This window comes from Tachypleus tridentatus, unplaced genomic scaffold, assembly GCF_004210375.1.
Source record: "Tachypleus tridentatus isolate NWPU-2018 unplaced genomic scaffold, ASM421037v1 Hic_cluster_2, whole genome shotgun sequence".
Classification (NCBI taxonomy): Eukaryota; Metazoa; Arthropoda; class Merostomata; order Xiphosura; family Limulidae; genus Tachypleus; species Tachypleus tridentatus.
Window position 1 is genome coordinate 13,337,329 of NW_027467782.1, and position 6,380 is coordinate 13,343,708.

The following is a 6,380-nucleotide window of genomic DNA, read 5'->3' on the forward strand; positions in this document are numbered from 1 at the left end:
GGTGAATAAATGGCAGATGGGTTTTAATTATGATAAATGCAAAATATTATATGTGGGTGATAATAATTTGAATTATAAGAATAATTTGGATGGAAATAATTTTAACAATGTCATGAAAGAAAATGATCTTGTTGTAATGGCTGATCAGTCTCTTAAGCAATCCAAGCAGTGTGCTGTTGCTAATATTGGTAGGGCAAATAGTATTTTAATTTGTATATACAAAAATATTGAATACAAGTATAAATATGTTATAATTTCATTGTGTAGGTCACTGGTTAGACTGCATTTGGAGTATTGTGTTCAGTCTTGGGCTTCTTACCCTAGGAAAGCAATGAAATTGTTGGAAATGATTCAGAAGAGGGTAACTAAAATGGTGCCTGGGATGGAGGGGTTGTCATTTGAGGAGAGATTAAGATCCTTGAAAGTTTCTCTCTCAAGAGTAAGAGGCGATCTGATTCAAATGTTTAATATTGTAAAAGGATTTATAATGTTGATGTATCAACATTTTTCAAACTTAATAGTGAGAAGTATAGAACTTGGTGACACAAATATAGATTTAGGAAATATAAAAGATGACAACTTTATTTTCCAGTGCATATGAAGATATGTTAGTAAATTTGAGTGAGTTTAAAAGAAACTTGATACATATATGAATGACAAGTGATGACTAATTGCTTTTAATAGTATTAGTTTGGCTTAGAGGGTGGGACACCTGAGATGGACCAATATATCCCTTGTTGTCCCTGAAACTTATCTTAACTTCTCATTATAACAACCATGCTGTTACAATTGTTATTACCAACTTCTTTCTATAACAACCACACTGTAACAACTGTGGTTTTTCGTTTTACTCGTTTATTGATTTTTAACATTATGGAACATACCTCAGTGACCTATAGTAAATAATTTCCTTCGTGGTCTCAATGCAAATGCCCATTCGTCTACAATTCCTGTTATCAGAGCTTCCACGGTGTAGAACTATGAAAAACAAAAACAGAAAAATATCAGTACACATGTTGTCATAACATAAGATCAAAGTAACCTAATAACATAGTTAGACAGATCTATATAAATTGTATACCATATATTTAATGAATTAATGTTTTATATAATAAAGTTTCAAACACACGTGTTATTATCTAGTTTGATAACCCAACACTTCATCTTGCGTAAGAGTACGTTTAAAGTATTAAGTTTTTTTATATAGAAGTTTATCTCTATGAATCACTGAAAAATGGTACTTTGAAATTACTTGTTTGTTTGTTTTTGAATTTCGCCTAAAGTTACTCGAGGGCTATCTGTGCTAGCCGTTTCTAATTTAGTAGTGAAAGACAAGAGGGAAGGCAGCTAATCATCACCATCCACCACCAACTCTTTGGCTACTCTTTTACCAACAAAAATTGGGATTGACCGTCATATTATAACACCCCCACGACTGATAGGGCAAGCATGTTTGGCGCGACGGGGATGCGAACCCGCGACCCTCGTATTACAAGTCAAACGCCTTAACACGCTTGGCCATGCCGGGCCCTGTTGAAATTTCTTACATATTAAAATACTTAACCAGCGATAAACAGTTAAACAATATGTGGTTACGCACCCATTCTTTGATTTGTTATATATAAAATAGAACATAATAATGTAAGCTCAGGTGACACATGGAACACTTGTAGCATATAAACACATGTATCAAGTAACGGTTGATGGATACAACAATTTGAAGCTAGAACTACATTTATGTAGCAAACATACGTAGCAGGTATCAACCATATAATGCATTAGTGATTTATGACAAACAAATGTAGTACATTACAAAAAACGACAGCATCTGTTAACTAGTTAGTTGGTTATTGCCATGAGTAACAGGTTACGCAAATGTAAAAGATTATAAAAATATTATTACTGATGTATGTAACAGGTATCGGAGAAAAGGAGCAGACAGCAACAAAGTAGCTGGATGCCAGGATAGGCAGCATGCAAGAATAGCACTACTACGACGTGCAGAAAGCATGCAAGAGTCCCGAATAGTCATTTACTGCGAAAAAACATGCACGCGTGTCAACAATCATGTTGCCATGCGACACGTGGCTTGTGTCCTAACAGATAATAAGGCGAAAGTGGAAATAGAATCTCTGACAATAATGACATATCAGAAGGTTGTATTTTGATGAGAATGGTTAACACCACACATTTTGAGGTTAACTAAACAAGAAATTAACCACTAACTGCACGTCACATGATCATGCACATACGATTCTTAGATCAGAATTTTCCTTAGCTTCTGACACTGTTAACAGTATTGTTTCATAAGCCTCTGCCACTGCGCAGGTTTCGTTTGGTAAAACAATGAAGGTCAACACATTTAATAACAGTGGACTGTATTATTTCTCCCATTACTAGTTCCACAGATTTCATGTACTAACCTTATATATACCAAAGACAGGTCTAATTTATAATAACACTAAACTGTCAGTTACTTGTTAATCTTTTTCTCATAGTGTTTCTCAAACTAATAAACTCATTAACTCAGTAATTAAGTGCAAACGTCACAGACTTATTAAATATTCAATTGTTGAAACAGTTAAAACGTGAAAACTCCCTCCAGACAAACAATAACACAAACGCGTAAATTAAAAAAAATATAGTCTACAAAAGTATTTTGAGCTCTGAAAATTTTCCCATTTTTAAAAGAATATTTATGTCATTAAATGAAAATGAGAATATAAAATATGTACCTGGCTGTCAAATAACACACATCAACATATTATATGCTCACCCGGCTGTCAAATAACACACATCAACATACTATATGGTCACCTGGCTATCAAATAACACACATCAACGTATTATATGCTCACCTGGCTATCAAATAACACACGTCAACATATTATATGCTCACCTGGCTATCAATTAACACACATCAACATATTATATGTTCACCTGGCTATCAATTAACACACATCAACATATTATATGTTCACCTGGCTATCAATTAACACACATCAACATATTATATGCTCACCTGGCTATCAAATAACACACATCAACATACTATATGCTCACCTGGCTATCAAATAACACACATCAACGTATTATATGCTCACCTGGCTATCAAATAACACACGTCAACATATTATCTGAATTAACAGAATGAGGAAGAACACAATTGACCATAAAGGGGGAGGTGGCAACTGTAGAACAACTTCTGGATAAACAAGGAAAGCAAACCCTGGACCTGAAGAAAATACACCATGTTAGATTATATTTGAACAAAGACCGTGTTTGTACTCTGTAAAAAACACAGCAGGTCAGTGTCTGATAATACTTAGTTTATATTAAGATGTTGATACACTGTAACTTACCAATAAACGTTTCATTTTAAATGTTTTAGAACCAAGATTCAAGAAAATATTAATAAAGTTTGTTCTGAAATATTCTGTTATACGTTGATTTGGTAAGAAACAGAACTTTTAGTGTTTATATAAACAATTGAAGCACAAGAAGACTGAATTATCTCACCGGACTTCACAACGTCAGCAACTTCAGTCCCGTCGCCTTTCAAGTAGGTCATGTGACCGAGGACGGAAAATATCACAGTACCAGCAAATATGCTAGTAGCAGGGTTAACAATACATAGAATATTTCCGTCTCTAGAAATAAAGATGTAGAAACAATAATGAATGTGTTCAAAGTGTACAATAATATCTATTGAAAGAATAACGAATACAGAGTACAGAAAATTATTATATTGAACATTTTTGTGCGAATCATTGTTAAATAATCAAATAAAAAATAAAAAAATTATTTTGTTTTTTTGTTACCGGAAGAAGTTGTGGCTAAACTTGTTGTAGCTTCCAAGAGTTACGACGGAACCGAAACCAATACCAAAGGTGAAAAACACTTGCGTTCCTGCTGTCACCCAGACCTAATAACATTAATACAATAAATTAACACTGATTACAAAGAGTTAACTTCTTTAAATTTAACACTAATTTAGTTTCGTTACGTTTTGATTAAAGAATTATTAACTAGTATTAAAGCTTGATAGCAAATAAACGAAAAAAAAAGTCGCTTGACAGTTACTGATTAACAATGACACTGTTTTCACTGAAGACGTAAACTATAGCTTCATTAGATGGGAAGTTTTATTTGTTGCCCAGCCTGGTTGTTAGTGTTTGTCTTCAGCGTCAGGGGCATTAAAATGTACGGTTAATCCCACTATTCGTTGGTAAAAGAATATGCCATTGGTTCTGTCCAACAACCTGTAACATCTAACATTAATATTTACTAGTGTTTATATCGTATATGAATGTAATAATAATAACACTAGTATATTGATATAATAACAATAACATTTAAATCTGAATATAATGACAATAACATGTATATATGAATGTAATAACAATAACATTTATATATATTCGTTGGTAAAAGAATATGTGATGGGCTCTGTACAACGACTACCTTCTGTCTTTTCAACAGATTAAAATCACTTACCTGATATATATAAACAAAAGCAGTTGTTCACCTCACGTGGAGAAAGGTCAGAAAAACTGAAGATATGAGAAAAGTATTCAGGATTGGCTTTGCTTAGAAACCTAATTATTGTGTTCAAAGTTATCAAAACATTGCTGTAGTATAGTGTAATGCATAATTAGTAATTATGTAATAACCGGTTCTATCAAGTAGAAATGTTCATTATTATAGTATACTGTGCTATTAAATCGAAATGTTGTGTATTTTGCTTCAGTACTGCACCCAAAGTAATAAAAAGGCTTTTTTTAAATAACAGAATCGAGGAAAAGTAGTAGTAGTATCATCTACTGACAATTCTCGACACATCATTCTTGTTCTAAAAGTGGGATCTGACTGTCACTCTTATAACACACACACGGTACAAAAGCGTATAATGCGATTTATGATAACTTTGCGTGACTCAAAAGTCTCCGGTTTAACAGTTAAGCAAATTAACAACAAGGCCACTCTCGGCCATATGTAAAGTACTAAGGGCACATTAACCACAAAGCCACTCTCGGCCATATGTAAAGTACTAAGGGCACATTAACCACAAGGCCACTCTCGGCCACATGTAAAATACTATCGAATTAAATTGTTCTTAATTTAATTCAGTGTCCCCCAGTGTCTGTATGCTTATAACAGTTAATCCTAAACAAATGAGTAATTAAAACAGTTGACTAGAATCAGAGAAATACATTTGACATAATTACCGCACGATTCCCTAGGCAGTTGTGTCGTCATTGAAAACACGAAGTAGAATAAAGTCCAAGCTATTGTCACCACGTGGTGGATATTATAGAGACAAACGATGGTCATTGAAGCAAAGCCAATTCCTACTGAAAGTATAGATTACATAATATAAGAACTGTTGACATATTTGAGAAACAAGTATGAGTTATATATATCCGGAAAAGGTGAAAAATACTAAGGCACTAGAAGTAAACAACAATAGCTACCTTTAAAGATAGGAATCAAATTCCAGACCCCGATACCACCAACGCTGAGGTACTGACCAATGGCCACTTCCAGGAAGAATAGAGGAACAGCACACAAGACTAAACAGATGAGATAGGGAAACAAAAATGCCCCTAAATAACAAACAACAACATGTAATCCATCAGAACCATCGATTTAACATTTAGTAAGGTAAAGGTTTCATGTATATTATGTTGGATTAAACCACAAGACACATACCGCCACCATTTTCATAACACAAGTATGGAAATCGCCATACGTTGCCAAGACTGACAGCGTAGCTTATGCAGCTGAAAATAAAGCCCAGTTTTCCTACCCATTCCCCACGTTCTGGTTCGTTCTTTTTATCTGACTTTCTTACCTACTGGTCATCAGGTGTTGTGATATTTTCACCCCTTTTTCTACACTGACGATTTCTGATTTTTCATTTTTGGGAGCCATTTCTTGAATAAAGTCACAAATTTTCTACATTTTAATAAAAATTGAAACTGTAAAAAAACAAGAACATAATAATGTATTGTATTTACTACAAAAAATATTACATGAAGATAAACGTAATTATTATAAGAAATAATTATTTAATAGGTTTCATTTGTATTGTCGTTAGTACTTAAGAATGCTAACATAGTATTGGTGATATTAAATATGTGTATATATATCATCAGAGAAATTACGTACAACTATACTGATGGAGGCGTTACTTAATATCATAAGAGGTATCTATGTTTTATCAGAAATATTACTTATGCAGAATTTGTTTGACGTTCATTAATACTTATAGATATGCATAACTTCATATAAACTGGATAAACATTTTGTACAAGGATTATTTACCACATATAAACATGTGTAGCATGATCATTTACCATATACCAACACACATTAGA

At 33.2% G+C, this 6,380-nt stretch overlaps 1 long non-coding RNA gene across 1 annotated transcript; it reads right to left on the reverse strand.

Annotated features, from left to right (window-relative positions):
* Positions 1-883: 883 nt before the first annotated feature.
* LOC143243194 (uncharacterized) lies at positions 884-4,297 on the reverse strand. The gene is made up of 4 exons (XR_013024160.1): positions 3,822-4,297; positions 3,520-3,650; positions 3,105-3,235; positions 884-978 (listed from the first exon to the last, which is right to left on the reverse strand). It is a non-coding gene; the product is annotated as an uncharacterized LOC143243194 (long non-coding RNA).
* Between the last annotated feature and the right edge of the window lie 2,083 nt (positions 4,298-6,380).